This window comes from Thalassophryne amazonica, chromosome 15 (assembly GCF_902500255.1).
Source record: "Thalassophryne amazonica chromosome 15, fThaAma1.1, whole genome shotgun sequence".
NCBI classification, from domain to species: Eukaryota; Metazoa; Chordata; class Actinopteri; order Batrachoidiformes; family Batrachoididae; genus Thalassophryne; species Thalassophryne amazonica.
This window is the reverse complement of record NC_047117.1, coordinates 69,319,151-69,345,888: the sequence shown is the minus strand read 5'-3', so window position 1 is coordinate 69,345,888 and position 26,738 is coordinate 69,319,151. Positions and strand designations below refer to the sequence as shown.

At 39.1% G+C, this 26,738-nt stretch overlaps 1 protein-coding gene across 1 annotated transcript in view; it reads right to left on the bottom strand.

Moving 5' to 3' along the window:
* Nucleotides 1-26,738, bottom strand: part of adgrl3.1 (adhesion G protein-coupled receptor L3.1) — a 479,593-nt gene that overhangs the window by 441,529 nt on the left and 11,326 nt on the right. The window contains exon 2 of the mRNA XM_034187839.1: nt 5,549-5,632. The gene's annotated coding sequence lies outside the window, so the exon portion shown is untranslated. The remainder of the gene's footprint in view (nt 1-5,548; nt 5,633-26,738) is intronic.

Here is a 26,738-nt window from a genome sequence, read left to right as displayed (position 1 = left end):
AATATATTTAACAATAGGTACGGTAAGTTTGCATGCTTCCATTTTGTTTGCTGGTATTAGCTAGTTAGCGGGCTGTCACATTTTTCGCACCAACTTAGCTGATTAGCATGCTGTTGGCTCATAAATTAGCATGTTAAAATCATTTACAAGCAAATAAAGTTGACATTTTCCCATTTACAAAGTTGTTGCAATGGAAAAAGTTTTAGAATATCCACATTACTGACGAGTAAAGTATTGGTGTGCATTGCATCCACATGTGCTGTTGTCTGTCCATGCATGTGCTGTGCTTCAGTGTGACCTCAGTGTAACTGAACCTGACAGTGATATGACTCATGTTTCAGTCTGTGCTCTCATTAGAGATGTGACAAAAAAAAGTTTGTGTGTTTGTGCTTGTCTAGCTGGAAACACCTGTTTCACACAGGAAAAAAAAAAATACTCCCACGTGAAGAATGATATATCCTCTTTCCTGTTGTTCTTTCTTTTTGCTCATTGTTTCAGTGAAATAAAGAACCGATATCACAGAATCAGATTTCAAAGCATTAAGAGGCAAGGAAGGAAAGCATTCAGGCTCACAAAAACCCAAAGGGAAGCACTTTCAGCTACACAAACACTGAGGACAGCAAAAGAAAAAAAAAAAAACACACATATTAGTGCACCAAGTGAATTTGTAAAAGCACCAACTTAGAGAGGTTATTTAATGCAACATGCTCCACCATTTACAATGAAATATATGTTGGGATTTCATGATAAACATGCAAGTTTTTGTCTGTGAATTTTGATATTCTTCTAGGATTAGCAAAACTTAAGCCTGAAGCGGTATGTTCAGTTCATGTTTCAAATTTTTACCTCCGCCAAGGAGGTTATGTTTTCGGTCACGTCCGTTTGTTTGTTGGTTGGTTGGTTGGTTGGCTGGTTTGTTAGCAGGATTACTCAAAAAAAATCCTCAATGGATTTCAATGAAATTTTTATCTTGGCCTAACTTAGAAGTCATTACATTTTGGTAATGATCTGGAACACGATCTTTAAGGATTCTTTATCATTGCAGGATAGGGCCAATTTCAACATTTTTACATCTAACTTCATGAAGACAGGTCAAAAAGGCTGAACAAAAAATAAGTTAGAACACAACAATAATTTAGCATTTGTTTCTCCTCATTGAATAAACTTGTTCTTAGAAAAAAAAAAAAAAACTTGTGTACTTCATGCAGTTTCTCTTTATAAATACATTTGCTGAAGATCTAAGGGTTTAACCCTCTGGGGCCGACGCCGTCATATACGACAGCTGAGACCAAGCTTTACTAAATTATAAATAATTGACTGAGAACAATTTTTGACTCCTATTTACGAGGTCTCTTAGATAATAAACCGACCCTTTTATTATTTTTTTTAACTATATGGATTTGAATGACATGCGATTACACCAATCATGCTTGAACCCTCGTGCGCATGCGTGAGTTTTTTCACGCGTGTCGGTGACGTCATTTCCCTGTGGGCAGGCCTTGAGTGAGATGTGGTCCCGCCCTCTCGGCTGAATTCCTTTGTTTCACACGCTGCTTGAGACGGCGCGCGTTGCTTTATCAAAATTTTTTCTGGACCTGTGAGGAATATCCGAGTGGACACTATTCGAGAAATTAAGCTGGTTTTCTGTGAAAAGTTTAACGGCTGATGAGAGATTATGGGGTGTTTCTGTCGGTGTAAGGACTTCCCACGGAGCGGGACGTCCTGCAGCGCTTCCAGGCGCTGTCGTCGGCCTGTTTAGAGCTGAAAACATCCTAATTTAAGGCTTAATTCACCCAGGACATCGTGAGAGAACAGAGAAGATTCAGAAGAGGCCGGCATGAGGAATTTATGCGGACATTCCACTGTTTAAGGACATTTTTTTAATGAAAGACGTACGCGCAAATTCGCCGAGTTGTTTCCGTGACGACTCGGCAAATCTGTGTGCGCCGCGACAGGAAAAACACCTCCGTGTTGAAAACCATTTGTAGAATTCAGGCGGCTTTTAATGGCTTTCAACAAGTGAGTAACTGAGAAATTGTTTAACAGCTTGGGCATGTTCCAACTTGCCCGTTAAGATTTCCAACGGAGGTGTTTTTCCTGCCGCGACCCCCCGCGGTCGGGTCCAGCCCGACATGCGACTCTGCCCGCACGTTCTTTCATTACAAAATGACCGTTAACAATGGAATGTCCGAATAAACTCCTCATGCCGACTTCTTCTGAAAGTTCTCTGTTCTCTGACGACTTACTGCGTCAACAGAGCCTGAAATGTGGAAGTTTTCAACTTGAAACGGCGAGACGCTGCCGCCTCGAAGCGCAGATCGCCGTCAGGCGCCGTGGACTGTCCTTAAAGCGACACTACCAGACCAAAATCTCTCATCAGCCATTAAAATTTTTACCGAAAACCAGCTGAATTTATTGAATGGTGTCCACTCAGTTGTGCCTTACAGTTTTGAAAAAATTTTTATCAAACAAAGCAACAGTCTCTGAGCCATTCCTAAACAATGAAAAAAATCGACGAGCGGGTGGACGACTCCTCACTCAAAGACTGCCCACAGGCGAATGACGTAACCGACAGGCGTGAAAAAACTCTCGCATGCCCACGAGGGTTCAAGCATGTCTGATGTAATCACACGTGATTCAAATCCATATGGTTTTTGAAAAAATAATAAGGTCGACTTTTCTAATAGACCTCGTAAAGTTCGTATTGGACTGTTATCGGACAGTTTCTTCGTATTGGACGTGTTCGTATTGGACAGTTTCTTCCCCAAAACCATCACAATGCTGAACAATAATCTGCACTAAAAACGGACTATATTAGGTACTGAGCCGCACCATATCTATCTCATTTGTAGCACAGGACTTTTGCACATTTTTCAGTTGTTAAATTTTTTACATTGCCTATAGTTGTCATACAGTTTTACATTTCCTTTTGCACTCTCTCAATTGCTACACTGTTTACACTGTCCATATGTTACACAATTTTACATTTCAACAAATGACTTTGCGTGTTTCTTTATGTTATATTGTTGTTTATTTATGTTATATTGTCTGGTATTGCACTGCGTGCACATTTTAAGGAGCAGCCCCCCTAATCTCGTTGTACTATGCAGACGTGTTTGCTGTGTATAATGACAAAGGCTTTCTATTCTATTCTATTCTATTCTATTCTATTCTATTCTATTCTAAGCACCAGTGACGAACACCAAAATGTAAGTCCGTTTTCTATTGTTTAGAAATTTAAAAAATGGCAAATGACAAGGATCTATTTTTGCAATTATATAAAACAAATAATGAATGTTTTCATTCTTTCAATGGAACAAATATTTAATTTGGTGAAAGATGAAACATACCATTCAATGAGGAATGGTACATTTAATGATATCCAAATAATGAATGTTTATGAGTTCAATGGTACGAAGATTTTATGATGTGAAAGATGGAATGTACCATTCAACAAGGCAAAGTTAATTATAGCTAATGTTATTTTTATCAGCTACATCAGGATTCGCTACATCAGTACTGATTGGATTGTGATATGCCCTTTCATTATATGGCTGTGACACTACACGTGCTCTGATTGGCAGAATTCTGGTCTAATATTTTCCCATATCAGACCGTTTACCAATATCAACTGGTATGGATTGCGTATCACATTTGTTGCAAACGAGAAAGCTAAAAAGACAATTAGAAAAAAAAAAAAAAAAGTCGGACATGAACGTACACCATAAACATCTAAACGGCATTGGAAAAAAACACACAGATTGTTTTGGGGTCTGTTTTTTCAGGTTTTGTTCTGTGGGTCAATCCATGTCTGTCCAAAGTAACGAAGAGATTTGGGCCAATCTGAATCAAACTTTATCGAACAACTGAGGGTCAGACAAGGACAAAGTGATTTGATTTTGAGAAAAAAAAATGTTAAAGGTCAAACTGCAGGCCAAACTTAAAAAAATTAAAGCCCAGTGCTTATATTCTATCTATCTATCTATCTATCTATCTATCTATCTATCTATCTATCTATCTATCTATCTATCTATCTATCTATCTATCTATCTATCTATCTATCTATCTATCTATCTATCTATCTATCTATCTAGGCAACATTTCGGCTATTCAGAACAGCTATTCTGAATAAATGGATAAAGATACTTTGATCTTGGGTGACCTTGAAAGGTTAAACTGAAAGTCATTTGGACTCGATATGTCTTACAGGTTGTGGACAAACATTATGTGTTAATTAAGGATAACGTGGTTCACTTTTGAATAGAACTGATCAAATGTCAAGGTCACACAGAGCCATGTGTTATAGTATACGTTTCAAACATAAGGCGCTCTATATTTTAGGATGGCTTACGTTAGTGTCTGTGGGATATTTAAGCTGTGTTTTTAAGACACTTTCAGGGCTATATTCGCTTGCTAAAAAGAGGTATAATTAACTTATAAAAACACACGCAACACAGGAACAACCTGTTATTGTTATATTACTACTTAAAATGAATGTTTTCAACCATGATATGCACCACTGATGTTTTGGAAGTACTTATTCCCACAGCGTGCCCTCGAGCATTTTCATTATTAGTAGTTGTATTATTATATTTTTAATTAAACACTGAGGCTCAGTTTGCAGACCCTAACCATTAAATTAAAATAAAAATGCAAAATAAGAACAACAAATCAAATAGCATACTGTCAAAGCACATAGAATGAGAAAGAGAGAGCACATTATCATTGCTATTACTCTCAGCCAATTCAATCAATAAAGAATAGAACCCCACATGAAAAGATGCCCTCTGGGTTTTGAACCTGCAAAGATGCAGCTACATATTTCTCAAACTGACAGGGGGAAGAAACTGTGATGGCAACCGGAATGCCCTGACCAGCTGTCAATATTCCAGAATGGCCCCCACCTCCGTCGTCAATAAATTGAATGTGCAATTCATCAGCCCAACTCTAGGAGACAGTATTTCTAATTAAAAAGGAGCTCGTAAATTCTGCACTTTACAGGCCCGCCTCAGCTTGTAAACGCAACTGTGAATAAGTTGCCATGAGTGGCTTCATGGGCAGCTGGGTTTTTGGTTTAACTCCTGTTGATGCCTTCAAGGACTTTACGCCTGAAGGATGTTGAATGCAATAAATTCACTGCTCAGTTTGGTTCCCCTATTCTATTCTATTCTGTTCCATTCTATTCTATTGTTGTTGCTTTCTGTTGTTTTTCAAGGCTCAATGTATCATACGTAATTGGATTAGCGACATGAGAAGACACATTTTTCGGGCCAATTACAGCACTTCCTGGCACAGATGGAACCCCGATATCTCTGGGGACAACAACGGGTCATATTTTATTTCTAAAAAAAAAACAACATAATGCATACTGTGCAGTTCACCAAAATTATTTTTAAAAACAAATAAAAATGCATCCCAGGTGTTTCTATATTTGTGTGTAGGCTGAAAATAAAAATGCATTTCAGTGTCAACTCCCCTGGTTAAATGAGTTTAAAATAAGATAGTGTCCCTAAAAGACAAAAGCACATACACACGTGTTTGTTCTCACCTGTTAAAGTGAAATTTGCCTCGTCGAAATGAAACGCAATCCCCAACCACTCACATCCTAATGGCAGCAGGATGTCCTATAGTCCTGGAAAAAGGCAAAGAAAGTGAGATGTGAGGCTACATGCACTGTATATATACACTCGACAAAACCTCAGAGGCATCACGCATAGTTTATCTGAGGAGCAGGTTTGAAGCTCCAAATGTCACCATCTTGGTAGTGCCTGACTCCTCCTAATGTCTGGCAAACCCAGAAATATGCAAAGTGGGAAAGTGTGAGTATGACCAGGGTGATCTCAGTGAGATGAATGAAGCCACAACATGCCCACTCCCACCCCATTTCACAGTTGTACCATACAAACTAAGGCTAACAGGTTAGGTTATTAGCTTGGGCAATAATTTTCCCAAAGATTAGCTTGGGTGCACTTTTCAAATATTATGCCCTGCATTTTGTCCCAGTAACCAAAGTACAGGGTGACCCCCCCCCCCCCCAAAAAAAAAAACAGAAACCATAAAAATTGTAATAAATCCTACAAAGGTCCAGTAAATTTCTTGAAATTTGTTGGTGAAATAGGCCTCCGGGTAGAATGTCTTTTCCTTGGTTGACCAAGACATGTTGGGGAAGACAATTCGCCAACAAATCATATCATTTGGAGCATAATTTTGAAAGACTTTTATGCAAAGCAACCAAGATGACTGAATCTTTGGGAATGATCGTACACAGACTGAAGTTTAAGTACCTTTATAGAATTTATTACATTTTTTATGAGTTCTGGCAGTTTTTTGGGTCACCCTGTACCAACAGTGTAGCTAATTACTGCCAAGGTCGCTAACATACAAACAAGTAATACTTAAAGCTAGAGGGCCACCCAAATTTAACTAAACTGACAAAATTTTGTTTCTACTAAAATCCAAGCATTATAATGTCAGTTTATTTAAGAAACATCTTGTAAAATTACAGCTCATTTTAATGAAGAGAACAAATTTATCTGGGGGGAATTCGATAATAAATATTTTATTTACCTTTTAATGGCATCTGCAGCAGGGCGTGTGTGTGCGCATGCATGAGCTTTTGAAAAGGCTGGAAGTTACCTTTGACCGCGTGATGTGTGTGCATGTAGCATGTACGGTGACGTCTGTGAGATGTCTTGCAAATCTCTTCAGAGGTATTATGAGGTTACAAGAACAGCATTTTTAGTTTAGAAGTGTTTATTTCTCCCTAGCTTTTACAACCTCAATTCCAATGAAGTTGGGACATTGTGTGAAATGTAAATAAAAACAAAATACAATGATTTGCAAATCCTCTTCAACCTATATTCAATTGAATACACCACAAAGACAAGATATTTAATGTTCAAACTGATAGACCTTTTTGGTTTTGTGCAAATATTTGCTCATTTTGAAATGGATGACTGCAACACGTTTCAAAAAAGTTGGGACAAAAGACTGGGAAAGTTGATGAATTCTCAAAGAACACCTGTTTGGAAAATTCTACAGGTAAACAGGTTAATTGGAAACAGGTGAGTGTCGTGATTGGGTATAAAAGGAACATCCCCAAAAGGCTCAGCCATTCACAAGCAAATATGGGGTGAGGATCACCACTTTGTGAACAACTGTATGAAAAAATAGTCCAACGGTTTAAGAACAATGTTTCTCAATGTTCAATTGCAAGGAATTTAGGGATTCCATCATCTACAGTCCATAATATAATCAGAAGATTCAGAGAATCTGGAGAACTTTCTACACATAAGATGCAAGGCCGAAAACCAACATTGAATGACCTTCGATCCCTCAGGCGGCACTGCATGAAAAACCAACATCATTGTGTAAAGGATCTTACCGCGTGGGCTCAGGAACACTTCAGAAAACCATTGTCAGTTAACACAGTTCATCGCTGCATCTTTTTTGAAATGTGTTGCAGGCATCCATTTCAAAATGAGCAAAAATTTGCACTAAAACAATAAAGTTTTATCAGTTTGAACATTAAATATCTTGTCTTTGTGGTGTATTCAATTGAATATAGGTTGAAGAGGATTTGCAGATCATTTTATTCTGTTTTTAGTTACACTTAACACAATGTCCCAACTTCATTGGAATTGGGGTTGTACATAATATGGAGAAACACAGTGATTTTGGAGCGTTTTCTGCCATGTTGGATTAGGAGCCAGAGAGAGAGAGAGAGAGAGAGAGAGAGAGAGAGAGAGAGATAGAGATCAGCCAGTGACATCACAGTGTCCATCTCCTCTGATTGGCTGTCGTGTCCTTCCCAGAATACCTCAAACAAGTCTGGGAAAGCCTCCACATGATTTATGACGTCGCTGTCATCGACTGTGTTGGTCTTGCCCGTTCACTGCCATCAGTAGTTCAAGGCCGTCTGTTCTTTTGAAAATTCACACTTCAGGGGAACTTTTTATCATGTGTTATCATTTTTTTAAGGTATAAATGTCCAGTCGACCGCGATCAACCAGTCGACCGTGATCGACTAGTTGGGCATGCCAGCCTTAAATCATAAAAGCTTTGTGGCCCTATACCTTTAATTTCACTTAATTCCTGGACCACCAACATATTTTAGCATACACTGTATTTGTTTTTAATTTGTTTTTATTTATATTTATTTATTTATTATTATTAATGTTGTATTTTTATTGTCGTAGTCCTCTATAAGTGCTCGGAAAGGACAAATAAGACTATGTTCACAACAGTTAGCAGCCATTGCTATTGAGGCCCTAAACCTGACAGCACACACACTACTGTGAAATGGACCACATGGCTAATTAGTCATAACTTTATTTAAAAAATGCTTAGACGGATGAGTTATTTAAAAATTCATCCTACAGTACAGTTGACATAAACAGGGACAATAGCCACAGAGACCAAAACCGTGGCCAACCAAATGACCATGCAAGAAACCACAAGATTTGCCACTTCCAGGTTGGCTTTATTTTTCAGCACAGGAGGTGACTCAAGCCCAATGATTTCCATTCCATGATTTCCAGTCATTTTTCACAGTGGGAACAAATAGCCGTAATATGTCGTAAACATGAGGGGCATTGTGAATAATGCCGCCCTCTAGATTGTGAATAGCCATAACCTATTCAAAGAGAAGAACCACATACCTCACATGGCACTTTTACTCATGATTGCTTGATTTGTGATTGCGTGTGTGTGTATGCATTCACGCACGTGTGTTTTATACCTTATAATGGCATCCTAAGTGTCAGGGCATCAAAGTCTATAATGGTTTGTGTCTGGCTCACTGGCATTTTACGGCTAAAAAGCTCTCTCATGCCATGATAACTGGTTTATACGGCTGGCATTTCAGTGCTAAATGTCGAAGACACTTTTCAGAAAAGGAAATTGTTAGCTCTGTTACTCGAATGCAGAGTGGCAGTTATTTACAGTTGGAACGTCTCTTATATTGTTTTCGAACAGTGCCTTGTCTCTTTTTCCCCTTCTGTCCTCTGCATTTTCCCATTTTCCATTACTGTGAATTTTTTTGTTTAAACAGTCTCTCTCTGGCTCTCTTTTCCATTTTCTGTCTGAGAAAGACACTCCATCTCAGTCTTCTTTTATCGGTCTCTGCTGCAAACTGTGCTCTCCCAGCCGCCTCCCCAATTTTACCTCTCTGGAGGATTTGCAGGCTCATCTCATGCGGGGTCATCCTCAATGTGAGGTTGTGTGTTGTCACTAACAATCAGCATCGGTCGGCCACAAGAGAGCAGCCGGGAACGGCCCCGCCTTGGAAACACTGTTCAGATTATGAACTTTTATTCTTTAAAGCAATAGTTTTTTATGTCTTTATCTTGAAATACTGCCAGGGACACAAATGTAAATCTACATAAACATAGCCATTTCATAGCAACTTCCTATTTCATCTTCCATCTTAAATTCTTCAGCTCCGTAGGCGATTGTATTTTTGCTCCATATGCAGTATTCCAGCCAATCGCCAGTTAAATTATGCATCTACTACATCAACATAAATTTTGCCAATGAGTGTTGTTAAATCTGAGGCAAAACAAATGAGATAAAAACATGGATTTATGATGCATTGAGGGGATGTGGGAATTTCTAACTTCATAATAGGAAATGTTTACAACCTGGAAAATGAAGCCATGGAATTTCAGTCTCATCTTTACTGAGCAAAATATCCAAATATTGAAGAGGAGACGTACTGAAGAAAGTACACGTGAAGAGCTAAATCCAGATCGATTTGACACCAGAAGGCAAGCGAGTGAAATAGTGTGAGGGCATGATGGCTGACTGCTGCTCCTGTAAATGTTCTGCTTTTCGCAAATCATTCCCTCACCAGAAAGCCTCTCAATTCTGTCACCTACCGAATCCGGTAGATAACAGTACGCCAGGTTCAAGCGCATACCTCTTCTCAAGGACTTGATAGGAGACATTGATTGTTTTAATGCATTATATGTCCAAAATAGATCCATGATTAATTAAGTGACAAAAAGTGATCTTGAATAAAAGGTAATGAAACATTAAGTTGATGAAACAAGCTTCATCCAATCAATTCACAATAGTTACACCAGTTGAGGGGTCAATGTGGTCATATCTATTATTTTAATCCATTTTCAATTCATATTTAATTGTTACACCCACTAGACTAAATACAACCCCTCTGCACCCTCCACCTTATTTTGCACTCAGATTATGCACCAGGTAAACCACTCATTTCTGTCAGCTACTGAATCTGCCACCTAAGTACAATATGCTAGATTCAAATTTGCAGGGCTGTTAAAGTCAGTGGTTTATTCAGGTTATGGCAAAACACATTACATTCAGATTATGCTCTGTGTAAAGACTCCTTCACACATAACACGATTGAAGCCAACTGGCGCACGGAGGAATTGTACCACTTGTGAAAAATCGGAGCTGCCTCAAATGCCTCATACAGCTGTCCCCACAACCATTCATGAACACCAGCAGCCCAAAAGACAGCGAGTGCCCTGCAAGTGCCCATTCAACCCCCCCCTTGGCAGGTGTTAGCCCCCTTGGCGGGGTTATTTGCGTTCCCACCATGATAGTGGAGTGCAGATGACCACATTGGTGCTGTCTGTGAAAGGTGCTACACAAGCCTGCTGTTTCCAAACAACACATATGTCAAGCAAGTGGGCCCCCCCAACACATGGCGTGCATGTGTGTCATGCCGCCTCCGTCCTGCAACACGTGGCATGCAGGGGGGGCACTTGTATGACATGCTGATAATTATGTACAGATAAGATCACACGGAGACCGGCAAGCCACATCTAAGTGCACGTAGCACAGCAAGGCACCTCTCAGCTGATCGCTGCCCAGCCACTCACTGACAGCTGGAAATGACAGCTCGGTGCACAAGATGTGTTAAATTAAAACACAGAGAACACAGGTGCGTGTGAGCACATGGAAATACATTAAAACATATATTGCCTTCGTAACGGGCTGGAGTGACCGTGTCAGTGCGCACATCGACAGCCTGTGCCAGGTGAAAAGGACTGTCTGATCATGTGTACATTCAGCTGGTGATCTGAATGTCACGTCACCCACGTGAGCTATGGTCCACATGACAGTGTCCTATGGTGTGCCGCTCGCTGGACACACGCACGGGAATGGCTGGACATGGGGCCAGCAGATGTGGACATGATAAGAGCGCACTGCTTCATTCATGTCATTTCATGACTTGACATCTATGACCATGGGTCATATACAGAGGAACAGAAGGATCATACTCCTATTGTCCACTCGATAAGACTGATTAAATATTAGAAATTGTGTTTTTTGGTGTTTTTTTTCATGTGTGTGTGTGTTTTTTTTTCCTCCACAGCGGCGGCACAATGTGGTGCCACATGTTCCAGGTGCTTGCACTGTGTTCGTGCACGTGCACAAGCATGCACGAAACCATCGCCGCGGTATCGTGCACATCTGTCCGACCGTGTGTCCCTCCCAACAGCATGTGGAATGTTTCGCGGTTCCCCATTTTGTTTTTTGTTCTCAGATTTTCAGCCGGTTTCTGCTTCTTTCGCACAATTTCGTGTTATGTGTGAAGGGGCCCTAAACATCAAAGTGGAGTTGGACACACATATGCATTTTCACAATGCGCTTAAGTCCCTATATATAGGCAAGATAGGGCCCTCAGTGTTATTATACAACCCTACTAACAAAAAAGGTCAGGGTCCACCTCTTCTACAAATCAACACATATGCAATGTGTTGACATGCAAACAGCACTCAAGTATTTGTGTTGCTGTTTTCTGATTAGAGTAACCACATTGGGTAAATAGCTTAAATGCCTTTGGCCTTGAGTCTGCAGTGCCACAGTCTTTCCACGTGTGCCTTGCATGATTCTTGCAGGTTTTTAAAAGAACAAGTGCATCAGTGTTTTGCATTATAGGTATTGTGCAGCCAGAGAGCCTCTGTGGATCTTTGTGTAGTTACTGTTTCTTTTAGAAAGTGCAGTTGGGGAGCAGAGATGGTACAACAACTGGATACACTGCGTTGTGTTTGTGCACATCCTGTAGCGTGTACCCCTGTTGTTCTGTGTGTATGCAAGCAATGGACAAGCACTGTGAGAGACAACAGGGGTGAGAAGTAAGTTGGCCACTTGAGCATTGCCACCTATACGGCACCTTTATTTATGTGTTGCCCTCTCCGCTCACAGCATGGTATGCATTATTCACACCGCGCTGCCTAACAATGGAGGGATCAATGAATGGGAAATGGGAGTCGGAGAAGAGAAACAGAAACAGGTTTGGATGCAGAGCACTGAGGCCTGAGTGGACCTACAGGGGGGAAAAAAGAAGACTTGTTTAAATAAAATTTGACTTAATTTTTGGTGAAATAGAAAAATGATCTTGTCAAGTATTTTTTTAATATAAGAAAAAATGTCTTATTTTGGGAAACTGTATCTCACTTTTTCTTAATAAGTTTTTCCGGCTAATATCAAGCTGTACTTAAACAGTAAAAAGGAAACACAATGGATTTCAAATCATCCAAGGAAAGGAACAAGATTGTTTGCATTATTTTAAGACAGAGGTTAATCTTAAGATAATAATTCTGTCTAGTTTTAAGGCACATTTTGATTATTCAGTGCCTAGACATTTTGCTAGTTTTGGGAATTCTAACCAAGTAAATTTTCTTACCCCGTTGACAGAATTTTTTGCTTAATACAAGACAATTTGGCTAGATTTCAGATTATTTCACTTATTTTGAGAGGGACAGTTTTTGCAGTCTAGTCAAGGCACTTCATCTGCATTCTGCAAGCCTTTGCTGTGTTAGAACCTGCTTTCGACTGGTGTTCCATCTCTAATCTGCTTCACATTACGGAATATGAGGACTTCCCTCTTTTTCTATGCAAACAAGATTAAAGCAAAAATATAGTAATGAAGATGCAGTCAGGGCAAAATCTACTTTATTCAGGAATTCTGTAGCTGAATTTTGTTTGTTTTTCACAAGAAGGCAAACATTGACGGGAATAGCGTGGAGCAATTAAGCGATGACAAAAGCCAACCTACTTTTAAGACCTGGCTCTCTAATGCCCCTTGAGTTCAAAGAGTTCTTTATTTGTTCCTTTGTCTATCTATGCTATTTACACTGAACTACTGGTTCATGAGTCAGCCGCTTCCCCATCACTTATTAAAGAAGCAACCTGTGGTCTGGCTCATTATGTTCACATTCAGTTAATTATGTTCGTCAAGGAAACCTGCTCCTTGGATTATGACACTTTTATGAGTACGGTCTCATCTCCAGGACAACGCATTGCTGTCACTGAACAATGTCAAAGGTAAGCTTCCACATACATGTGGACAAATAGGCACCCAGCCGCTGTATGATTTTTATTCACACACTCAAACTGACAAAGTAGAGACCCACACAATCACCAAAGCATGTTATGCAGCCCAACAACGGGCTGTATAACACCATAAGTATAACAGATGCCAGTTACTGCAAGCACTTTCAGTCCCATGGCTGGCATCCTACCTTTTACTGTCAAGTACCTGCCCATAATTCATAGTTGTGTCACCTCACTCAAAGCTGGTCCTTCTCTGCAGAAGGAACATGGAGGCACATCGTTTTAATTGGCAAGTGAGACCACATCAGTGTAAAGCCCTTGAATATGTGACTCACTGGCAATTCCCCACTGGTAAGCACAATGAAAGGAATCTCTGAGAATTCCCCCGAATATGAAGTCATTCAAAACATTTCCTTCTGCTGTCAGAGTGGGGAACAGAGCACATCTATTGGATACTATGTGAAAAAATGTGCAGTTTTATTGCCCTTTCTCTAGACATCAACTTTACCCAAAACCTAACTAGTTCGTCTTGTATGTCTGATTCTAACTTTTTACAGTTGTACAGGCTGTACACCTGACCTTTGGCCACTGTAGTATTACCTCCACAATACCAAATGGTTCATTTCAGGATGCATCACTTTACCCATGTGGGTGGATACCTCACTGTCCCTATATGGATCCCATAGAGTCTGACAAAGCGTCAATACTGGAAATTCCCAAATGGTTCAGTTCGTAAAGAATGTCTATAAAAATTAATTGCATTCATAAAAAGCAAGCCCGGTCTTACAGACTGCAGGCTTACTTGTAGTTCCTAGGGTTTGTAAGAGTAGAATGGGAGGCAGAGCCTTCAGCTTTCAGGCTCCTCTCCTGTGGAACCAGCTCCCAATTCAGATCAGGGAGACAGACACCCTCTCTACTTTTAAGATTATGCTTAAAACTTTCCTTTTTGCTAAAGCTTATAGTTAGGGCTGGATCAGGTGACCCTGAACCATCCCTTAGTTATGCTGCTATAGACGTAGACTGCTGGGGGGTTCCCATGATGCATTGTTTCTTTCTCTTTTTGCTCTGTATGCACCACTCTGCATTTAATCATTAGTGATTGATCTCTGCTCCCCTCCACAGCATGTCTTTTTCCTGGTTCTCTCCCTCAGCCCCAACCAGTCCCAGCCGAAGACTGCCCCTCCCTGAGCCTGGTTCTGCTGGAGGTTTCTTCCTGTTAAAAGGGAGTTTTTCCTTCCCACTGTAGCCAAGTGCTTGCTCACAGGGGGTCGTTTTGACCGTTGGGGTTTTACATAATTATTGTATGGCCTTGCCTTACAATATAAAGCGCCTTGGGGCAACTGTTTGTTGTGATTTGGCGCTATATAAGAAAATTGATTGATTGATTGATTACAGTTTTTCCATATATTCAGAACCCATTGCCATTTTCTTAGTACTATCACCACCCAATAGCCAAACTTAAACTATGAGGGTCTATACAGAGTAGTGCATGACATTCTGTAGCTTGGATCATACTGTCTCACATAGTCATTTGCATTTTTATCTTGCATTGCTTTGTTTTGTCTTTGTTAGCATTTATGGCACAATGAATAGCACATCAGACTTCTAGTTTAACAATTAAGAAGTGATTCAATGGTTGTGGGTTAGAGTCCCGCTGGAGTCACATTTGTCAGCACGGTCGCTTAGTGGTTTGCACTGGTGCCTCACTGCTGTGTGGTACCAGTGTTAGGCAGAAGTTGATAGGACTAATATTTTTGGAGAAAGTAGGGATAATAATTAACAACAGTGAACAACAGATGTTGTGCTGCAATTCACCATGGGAGTTTGGGGTTTTAAATGTTGTTATTGTGGTTCATGTTTGTTTAACCATGTTGTTAGTGTTATTGATTTATTGTGTTTTTGTAGTTCAGTTGGTTTAGTCAGATTAGTTAAGTGTCATGTTGCAGTTACAATGAGTGGCAAGGTAGTGCCTTTCATGTCTTCTGCCAACATCTCTGTATGTGGGTGTGTAAAAATAAAAGCACCTCCTTGGGGCAGAATGCAGAAAAGAGAAAAAGATCTGGTTTGGTTTTCATTCTTCCATGCAGCTCGCCACAATATATTAAAAGTGAAGTGGCGTCTGTGTACATGTATGCATACATGTGTGTGTGTGTATAACTTTGATCATGGACAAACTGCTGTTTGGTATGTATTTTTTATTTTATATTTTTATGTATTTTGGGTCAAGGATGAACGTCGCCAAAACATTGATCGGACTAACATTTTTGGAGAAACTATGGATATTAGCTAACAACACTGAACAATAGACGTTGAAAATTACATTCTGGACTGACACACCATTCTAGCAGGTGGCAGTAAATCATCTGTATATTAAAAGTGAAGTGGCATGTACGTGTGAGTGTGCATGCATATGCAATTTTATTTAATAAGTTCAATGTTAGCACATAATATAATTGTAAATATGTTTAAAAAGTACATGAATGACACAAAAAAGTGAAAACCACAAAAAAAGTGAAAACCCTTATTTTCATTGTGGTCCATTTCAAAATCAAATGTCAAAATAGAAGAAATAATGAAATAATAATAATAATGATAATATTAATAATAGTGTGTGTATATGATAACAAGAACCTAAACAATTTATAAATACATAAAGACAGTAAATTAACATTAAAAATGTACAGAATTAACAGGAAATAAAAGGTTTGAGTTCTTCTTCTAAGGTTCTAAAAACATTCTGGACTCACACACCATTGCAACTCATTATAGAAACTTTGCATAATTTATTACCACCCTTGAAAAATTTTAGCTACCTATTTTATAAACACTACCCAATCTAGAGCCCGTGGATCCCATACGCTGGTTTATGAATATATGTACAATGACAATAAAGGCTCTTCTTCTTCTGAAATTGTGTATTGTTCTGTTTTATTGTATACCATACATTGTGTTTGCACCATAACTGTTTCCCACACACTGTATTATATTGTGAGCTTAACAGAAAATATTGGACAACACTGAAGGTAAACCTGCTGTTTTTAAAGACAGTATGACAAAGAATGAACTGCAACTCAAATGCTTCTTTTCATTAAAAATGCTGGTCAAAACAATGTGTAAATAAACAGGGAGCCACATAAAGGAATCATAAGCAGAGTAGATTCAAATCATGTCTTTCACTTCAAAGATTTACTCTTTGAGATTTGCCGGCTATTTTCTGCTTTGCTACTTCATGTGTTTCGAGGTTTAACCAGTGGTCAACATCATTCAGCTAATTAGCTAACAGCTAATTAGTGAAGCTAACATCTTCATTAGCAGATTAGTTTTTCAGCTAACCTGGAAAAAACCTCAGTGGACCAAACTGGTTCTACTAAATTTAACCCTCAGGGGTCAAAGGGCATTTTTTGGACAGTTCACTCGCCTGGCATAAATGTTTTATTATTTCTGTTAACAGCTCTCCCTGCATCCCACAATCAAGTTTTATGTCTCTTTTTTTCAGGACAACCTGTGCTTTCATAATATATATGCTTTTGTTGTGTTTTATAAGTGTAATAAAGGTTTACGATCAAAAATAAGGAAGGAAAAAGTAAAGCCGAAAATCATTTTCCATACACATTTATTCAAAACACAGCAAACTATAATAAACAACTGTTTTAACACTTTATAAAGGTAATTTGAGGTCTTGTGTGAAAGACTGTACAACAAAAAGGTTCAAACAATAAACACAAATGCACATTTTGAACAACATATACAAAATGGTCAATATGTTTTTTTTTTGTTTTTTTTTTTTTGTCTTCATGGTAAAAGCAACAGAGTTATCCAGTAACATCCACATGCAAACTAGTGGAGCAATCATGATAGTTACACACTCTTTGTTTAAGCACGTGAGATTGTCATCAGAGGCTCTCCGTCTGCTCCGTCTGCTTTAGTGATCGCTGTGCGTAATGGTGCAGGGCGCATTGGGAGCCCAATAGTATGTACTCATTGGAGCACCCAGGGGGATATTCAAATGGGCCAACTAGTAACACATCACTCCTGAAAACGATCTTTGGCTTTTCACGTGAGGTGAATCTGCCCTACGACTGGATTTTGGAAAACCATGTGACGGTGAACCAATTCCGATTGGACACTCACATTACGCACATCCCACAGCTTCTTTGAGGAGCAAAAAGATGGCCAATGGCTGGCTCAAATGTCTGCGGAGTTAACTTTTCAGCCAAAAAAGTAAGTTTCTATCTCATATCATTCAAAAGTTATTTATAATTTAGTAAACCTTGGTCTTAGCCATCGTATATGACGGCATTGGCCCCAGAGGGTTAATTCCATTACTTTTAAATCAGCTAACATTTTTGCATAAAAGTTAAGTGTCAAAAACATTTATAAAGCCTAAAATCACTCATTTCTTGTTGCTGGAGTTTTTCATTAATTCAATAAGCAAAACTAGCACATTGTCTGAAAGTAACAAGCATCACTTCGAGGAGATGGAGGAGCAGGAGGTCAAGCCAGACACAAATGCATTGATTATAAAAATGATTTTCCATGTGTATATTTTTATTTCTTATTCATTTAATGGCTCCTATGCTGTACATAATCTGTATGCTGAGTGAAACCGTTTAATTGCATTTGCTCATTTAATTATTTACATCTTGATCATCATCATCTTGGCATGCTAAACCTTTTTTATGGGGGTGGGGTGACCCTTATGTTTACACCACGTTCATGTTTACAGATTTTAAATTTCAGCACTTTGGGTCTGTTTCTCAAGGTTTCGGAGCAAAAAACAAAAACAAAAAAAAAACTAAGCCAAAGCTGGATTTATATAATAAAGGTTAACTGTTCACAGTAGCATCAGCAGTTTAGAGTTATTGTAATTAATTTTTCAGTTAGCAGATTAGCGGCTATCAAAGCTAACTTTTAGGTTCACTGGGGCAACATTGTGATTTGGCGCTATATAAATAAAATTGATTGAATTGATTGACTGTGCCCAGCACCACCGGCTTGGGGGTTAATGCCAACATGCTAGCATAGCACAGAAAACATTTTATTGCTGTTGACCTTTCACATAGCACCCATGTGAACATGTTAGGCGCTCCAACTCGTTGTATATCACCGCGGTGATGAGCTCAGGCTAATATGCAACTATAGGTAAGTTGACAGAAGCTAATTTTTTGAACAAATGAATGTGAGTGGGCTTCTCTGGCAAGGAGCAATAAAACGGACAACTGGAAGATTTAGATTTAGAGAACTGTTGTAAGAATATGTAAGCGAGAGCTTTGGCAGAGGTGTTGGCTGAGAGTCTTTCAAATGGCGAGTGGCTTAGCCCAAGTGAACAATGGAGAGATGTGATAAAGAGGAGGAAGAGGAGGTTTTTTAGACATTTGGCTCAGTGTCTTCTTGAAACAAACTGGAGCAGATTTCCCATGACAGATGCTGACCATTTTCTCACAGTAAAACAATAGCATTTTCTATTATGAGAGGCAACGCTTCTATCGATGTCCCACATTACCCCATTACTCATGAGGCTGCCACATGTAATTAGAATGACTCTTCAGAATGCTTTCATGATGCTTTTCATATATTATTACTTTTTGTGACTAAGCTTTAGACAATAGAAACAAGAAATATGTGTTGCTGGAAACTTATGATACATCTAGATGAAGCAATGTGACGCCGCCTTTTGAAGGGCGGGGTGCCCTACATATGTTCATTATTAAAGAACAGTTCTTGCCCTGGGCTTCAAGGAAATCCATGTACACATGAAGAATATGATGCAACAGCGTGCGGTCTACCCAGGCGTAAAATTAAAGACTCTCGTCTATGTGCCCCAAATAAATCTTTGACAGAAAGGGAGAAGATGAGTTTGGGAGGTGTAGATGATAAGATAAATAGAGGATGATTTCTTCAGCTATTGTGAACCATTGAACTGTACTCAACTCCACTCAACCCTGGAAAATAGGATGTTTCAAGATATGCATGCACATGTGCACATATAGGCCAATTGTTAGATAGGGTCTGCATGCCCCCCCCCCAGGAAGAAATGAAATAGAATTGTAACTATAAATTGCTTTGGGCACCCCAGAATTATTATTATTAGGGTCCCCCCCCCGAGTAGTTTAAATTATTATCACTTACTGGGGCATTTCATGGAGGTTACCATCTCAGTGCATGGACACTGATACTCTATAATGGCTTCAAAATAAATAACTGAACATTGAAATTGTTTTCAGTAACCTATCTCATGGTTTGACAAGAACATTATGTTGTTCATTTCATTATTCACTCATTATTATTATTCATCTTTGCTATCTTTGTGTAATTGTGCATCTTAACCCGACAGCAGTCGATTTTGTTTTAATTTGAAAAGGTCTGTTACTTTGTTTTTCATATATACCTTTATTTATGTAGTTATATGTTTTAAACATAATACATTTAACTTTAAAATTCTGAATACTAAAATCAGGCACATATGTACATACACAATAGTGGTTAAAATAATAGTGATGAATATTTTGCATGGTCCATAGCTATTATTTTTTTTTATTATTATAATCTCATTTCATATTTTAAACCTTATTTGTTATTTTTTAAATCATGTCATTGTTGTTTATGTTCTTATAGGTCATATAGGTGTTACTGTTGTTATCAGCATTATTAATGATGTTGTTTTAGTTGTTGTCATTATTTGTTGTTACCATCATGTTATTTTTGTTGATGCTGTACTTACTGTTGTATTTGTTGTTGTTGTTGTTGTCATTGTTTGTTATTCGTTGTTACTGTCATGGCTGCTGTCATAATTTGTTGTTGTTTTTGTCATATGTTGTCATCTTTGCCATTTGTTATTTGTTCTTGTTGTAGTTATTGGTGTCATTGTGATATTTGTCGTCATTGTCGTTGTTGGGTTTTTTTTTTTTCTCATTGTTGTCATCATTGGTTACAATTTTTTTTCATTATTTGCTGGCACCATTGCTGTTGCCATTTTGTATCACCAGTTATACAGCTTCATGATGAAGTGGTATAGAAAAGGAGCTTTTCTTAAAAAGAAGACCTGAAAGTTCAGCTACAATTTGCCAGAAGGTACATCTGAGATGTAAGCCTAGATTTAATGTTTTGGCGAAAGAAAATCCTTCTCTGCTCCACTTCATCATGAAGCTGTATAACTGAGGATACAAAATGCAAAACATGCACAATGCACAATTTCTCCAATCACAAGCCTATAATTTCTTCTGGGTTGTCTGTGTGTCTTGGTGGCTTTCCTCACTCTTCTCCTTCTTGCACAGTCACTCAGTTTTTAAGAACTCCACACAGATTTACCATAGAGTGCCATACTGTTTGTATTTTTTCATAAATGATGTAAATAAAGTCCAAGACATATTCAGGGACTTGGAAATGTTCATTATCCATCCCCTGATTGTCTGAAGAAACCTTGACAGTAAAACTGATTATTTATACCAAATTGTTCAATTACTTATGCAACCCACTTTTATATTTTTAATTCATTTATATCATGTTGTAGAGATTTCAGTTTGAGTTTAAGGAAGATCATTTTAGAAATATTGTTTTTGTATTTTATTTTCATAAATTTTGTGTTTGAAATGGCATAAAAAATTAAAATGTGTGAAATTCCAAGTGTTACAATATGTTTGGAGGGCAATGTCTATCTGTGTGTATGTATACCTTTTAAGAGAGGGTTCAAACCATGTTTTCTGCACTGCAGAGGAACATGCATTCCATTTCTGTAATGCTTAGAAAGTAGGCGCACGGTCCGCGGTAGCGATTGCTGCAGGCCTGCAGGCCACAGTGGTTCTCATCAGTCTTAGTGTGACACTATCAGGCTCCGTTGCAAAACACTGAGGTGGTAAACTGGTTTTATTGCAAAATGTGAACTATACATCAAGGACAGATTGATGCGTGCTGATACACGCCAAACGGTCGCAGTGCGTTTTTATCTCATGTGACTTCTCCCAGTGTTGGGTTAGTCTGCTCTGTGAGGGTGCAGAATTATTCACCAGACCGTCAACGCACAATTAACCGTAGGCACAGGAAGCTGTTATATTTACAGTTAAGATATCAGTGTGATAACCAGAGGGGAAAAATAAAAGAGCACAAATTATGTAAACATATGTTACAAGCTGGCTGAAAAGTGTTATATACCTTTGCTCCATCAAGCATCACCATCTGGTCATCCTTACTTAAGTAGTAACATAGAGCGCCACGAGCTCTGAATCAATACCCCCTGGCACATATGCAGAAAAAAACAATTCAAATTTAATATAAATCAAAATGACATCTGTGCTACTGCACAGGTTCAATAGATGACAATATGTTGTGTGTTTTGTTTTTTCCACAATAAAAGGAAGAGCTGCATCAAAGCGGTCTGAGTTAGATCTTTCATCCCGGCTTACGCTGAAAGGAACCAGATGAACACGAAATGGAAGACGTATGTAATGCAGTTAAAGTAAAAGCCCAGTAAGCAGGAAATTTAAGAGGGGCCTGGGGATGATGGTATTACAGCAGAGGCTGATTGTGGCAATCTGCTGAAGAAGGCAAAGATATGGAAAATATCATTGGATGCAGTAGTACAGTAGATAGAAGTCTGCAGGAGATGTGATGTATTTTAAAGGGGGTGTATTGTGCAAATTCAGGTTGGACTGACATTTTACAGGTCCATGTGGGTAAACATCCCAAAGGTCCCACATTTGTATGACTGTTCATGTATAAACGACTACACTTTAAGCAAATTTTAGGCCTGATATTGCTCATTTTAGACTTCTGTGACATAGGTAACATCAAGAATCCTGTTTGCACTGTGACACTCCCCCACACAGGCTGTGGACAAGAGGCAAAGACACCCTCTCACCAATAGGAGGGAGCATAGAATACAGGTCAGTTGTCGAGATGCCTTTCTCAGTTTGGTAAAAATGACAATAAAAACACATTTATTATATATTAAAGTGGGAGTGGGTGTCTTCTTCTGCAAGTCTACCATCCTGTACACCAACATGGACGTCCAAAATTTCCTGTATATTTGTATTGTTAACTGTGTCAGTAGCATGGCCTAAGCAGAGGGTCGCCCCTTTGAGTCTGGTCTGCTTGAGGTTTCTTCCTCAAATCATCAGAGGGAGTTTTTCTTACCACTGTCACCTGTGTACTTGCTCTAGGGGTTGGTAAGGTTATATCTTGTGTGAGGTGCCTTGAGGCAGCTTTTTTGTGATTTGGTGCTATATAAATGAAAATAAATTGAAAGTTACATCAACATGTATGTGAGCAGGATGTTGAACAATGGCTAGATGTCACAGTTTTTCTGTCAAAATGCTTCATTCTTTTCTTCTTTAGTTCCTTCTGCAGTGAGCCGATTCCACGATCACCCACCGATCTTTGGATGGATGCATCGGCCCCAAGCGCCTTCTCTCTCCAATCCCTTTGGCTGCCTCTTGGAACCCCAGCGACCACATGAAGGTGTGTGCGTCACCGTGTGCATTATCATCCTTGCTGACACACCCATTACGCACATCTGTTATGGCACCTCCCTCATGCATGCTTCAAATATCCTGCAGTTCACTAAACATGTGCACATTTACCATGTGGCAACCTCTGGTGCTGAAAAATGAAGCTAGTGCGGAAGCGCCAAAATCTGCAGTTCTTTGAATGGCAATTTAAGGCTGACTTAAAAAGCAAGTCACGTTGAAATGTCAAAATTTACAACAGAAATCAGCATGATTACAGCCTGGCACAAAAAAAAAAAAAAAATGGTTTTGTTCTCTATCACTACTTTCCTTGCTCAACAACCGAATGGGGTGAATTTTTTATCAAAGACCAAAATATGGCCATCGGGTATTATGAAGGCTTTTCATCCGTCTGTCTGTCCATCTGTTTGTGCTCAGCATAAGTCCAGTCCTATTAGGAGGGTTTTCAAATTCACAGGGAACATTCTTGGGACACAGACATTGGACAAGTTCAAAGGTCAAAAGGTCACATTTTGTTTCCAATTGTTATGCTCATACAGCCGACAGCATGAATCATGCAAATCTGCTTTTTTGGAGGGAAGGGGGGATTCTGAGAAGGACACGGTGACAGCCGATCAGATCAGAGTTGAGAGGCCCCATGACGCCAATGCTTGGTGTCTCTCTGGCTGCTAATCCAACATAGCAGAATCCACTCTAAAACCATTGTGTTTCTGTATAAATCTAACATGTTTCTCATATATTATGTAGAAGCTAGTGAGAAATAAACACTTCTAAACAAGAAAACGCTGTTTTTGTAACCTCATAACACCTCTGGAGTGACTTACAAGACATCTTATGGACATTAGCGTGTACGCGCATCACCTGTGGTCAAAGGTAACGTCTGCTCTTTTCAAAAGCGCACATCATCCTGCAGATGCCATTAAAAGGATTGATTGATTAATTGATTGAGTTTATTTTGCAACATCATACAGCCAAGGGGATTTAAACATTGTGTTATATTTATACAGTTTAGGTCATTTAAAGCCATTTAAGATGTGCATATTTAGGGATATGGTCAATTTGTTTGACAGCTAACGTCTTTCTGAGGATTTTAATACAAATATGAGATGATATCTATAATACAAATCACTGAAAAACTGTGCCAGGATTTGGGTGAATTTTGATTTGCATAATATTGCAATGCAGAACCAATTTGTTCAACAAATGAACCAGACTTACTCACAAAACAGTCTGATGCAAAAAAAAAAATCCTCTCCAAATAAACTATATTAGAAAACCTCATTTTTGTAGCTTTTACACACCTCAGTTTATTTTCTTGAATACAACTCGAGACCAGCGCAGCTGCTTTGAAACGATCCTTCACAATGATATAAAACATTTGAATTAACAGAGAATTCCCCTTCTATTGTCTCATTAAAGTCAGGCAGTGCAGTGTTTTTGTTTGCAGCATGGAAACGGCGTCTTAAACAATAGTGCTGCATATTCAAAACCCGCTGCTGCTGCTGCTGATTCCTTCATCGATAACGAATGCTGCGCTACGTTGTGTGCCGTGCCGCCTGGAGATTTATGCCCTCAGCCCTGTGATGACCTCATTGTTCATCACCTCATAATTCAAATCTGCTCCGCCATGTTGCATCACATTGTGTGTGACTCATTTCCAAGCACCGTGCTCCTTCCCTCCCATCACACCCTGCACCCCCCCCCCCCCTGGTTCCTTGCCGCGCACGACTCAACCCCACAAACAACATGGTGAAGAATTTCCCAACCTATGTTGTGCAGACTGACTTCTATTCGCACATGCAAAAGCGTGCACGCACTTTTTAGACGGACCGAAGTTGCGTCGGGGGGGTGGGGGGGGGGGGGTGCAGGCACTATTGTAAATGATTTCCTGTATAGACCAAAATAATGGGCAGACCTTTGAGTGAGCTTCTTACAATCATGCCGGCCTTGTGCGCTGATTCTCCATTCAGCTCTCTAATAGCACCTTATCACTAAATATACAGCTACAGGCTGCGTCTGCACTGCGCGCAACATTCAGTGATAGGAGTGCAAAAGTGTGTAGGCGAGAGGGCCGTCTTTCCAGTGATGAGTTGTTGTGTGTTTCAGACAGTGCGTGCATGCTGTGTGTGGAGTGGCGACAGCTTTGAGTGCAGGCAGGCGAAGGGGCGCAGAGGAAATCTGTGCACAAAAGATGTGTTGACTGCAAGGATAAGTATTTATTTCTGCTGTGGAAAGATGGGACAGGGGGGATTTTATAAAGAACAATAGGCTGTAGGTGTAGTCGGCGAACGCCTGTTTAAACAGCACAGTGTTCGGTATGAACTGTGTGCAGATTCTGAGAATGAAATGGAATTAACGAGATGAAAAACTTTTCTTGCCTGGTGCAGCTCAGACGTTGGAGCTGTAACACTCAGAGGTTATAGTTATTGAACTGCTTTGAGCTCATACTACATCCATATTTTAAGATAAGCCCAAAGCAAATCGATAAAAGTATATTATGCAGTTTTTCACATTGTTACCAAGGATGCACTGACCTGACACAGCTCAGAATATATAGACAGATATAGTAACAATCCAATAAGTGAGCTCCTTATTTTAAATCAGTCACATACAGGAATGCAGGGCAGCGTGGGGGCCAAGCTTTTAGTGCACTTGTTTCCAGAGTGGAAGGTCCCCGGGTTCAACACTACCTCTGCCCATTCTCCGAGTTATGTGTGGAGTTACGTCAGGAAGCGCGTCCAACATAAAGCTTGTTTCAATTCAACGTGAAGATCCACATAGGGTCTGCTGTGGCAACCCCAAGGGAGAAGTCAAATCTACAGTACAGTGCAATGTGAAAAATAATGAATGCTCAATTTCTGGTATCGAGAAATAACCAGCAGTCACCACCAAACAAACCTTTGAGAGGCTTTGGAAATGAAATTAACAACCTAATTTCAAGATACTGTAGATAGATACATAAGCACATCAAATTTGCTTTTTTTATTTGATTCGGCGCATTAAAGGTGATCAAATTTTAAGTAGTTTATCCACATCATGCTCCCTTTTAATTTGGAGACTTACAAGGTGATAACATTTGTTGTTTTTGAGTTACCATTTTAAACTCTAGAGGGGGTGGACAAATTCACTCACCGCATGTTGCAAGGTATATGCCTAGGTTTTATGCCAAAACCTAGGAATAGTAAAGAGAGTGTGTGTAGATCTTGGAAGGGGGAAGCGCTAACATTTTTGTTAATGTCAAAAACATAGCAACAGGGCCATTGAAGGATCCTTTCATCTGCCCTAACCAGTCTAATCAATGGCTGTATGTAGCACAATGGGCCATCTAGTTTATTTGAGATGGGCATATTTTAGTCTCATTGTGGTTAAATCCTGATGAAACCCTGGCTAAAACGTTCCTGGCAAGAACAAATTTCATAAAGGTTTTGCAGGTTTAAAAAAAACACAAAATATGTCTAAAATAAAAGAATCACATATTATTTCAATTTCACAACAAAATTCTCTTACAAACATGACAATATGCAATATTAGTTTGATCCATATTAATAGGAAATACAGGAAGACTAAGACTATACTTTCCATTATGTGGCAAAAACAATGTGACAAAATGTAATTGTGGAAAAGTTTATTAAATTATCCATAAATCCTTGTTGGTAGGTTTCTAACACTGACTTCAAAATCTCATCTCTCTTCGACTGTGTTCAGGGAGGTTACTTTAAGAGGTGTGAAAAACAAAGTTGGTCATTGATTCTGAAACTGACACCTCCTTCAAAACTGGTATGTTACTTTGATCTATGTATAAACATGGGCTAATTTGAAAAAAAAATTGTTTCACTTCATTATGCAGAGCAGACACATCTGCTGTAATACAACTTGAGTATATAGTGATGTTATCATCATGTAGGATTACAATTTCCAAGGGATGATATCTTAGAAATCATATGGGTAATAAATCAG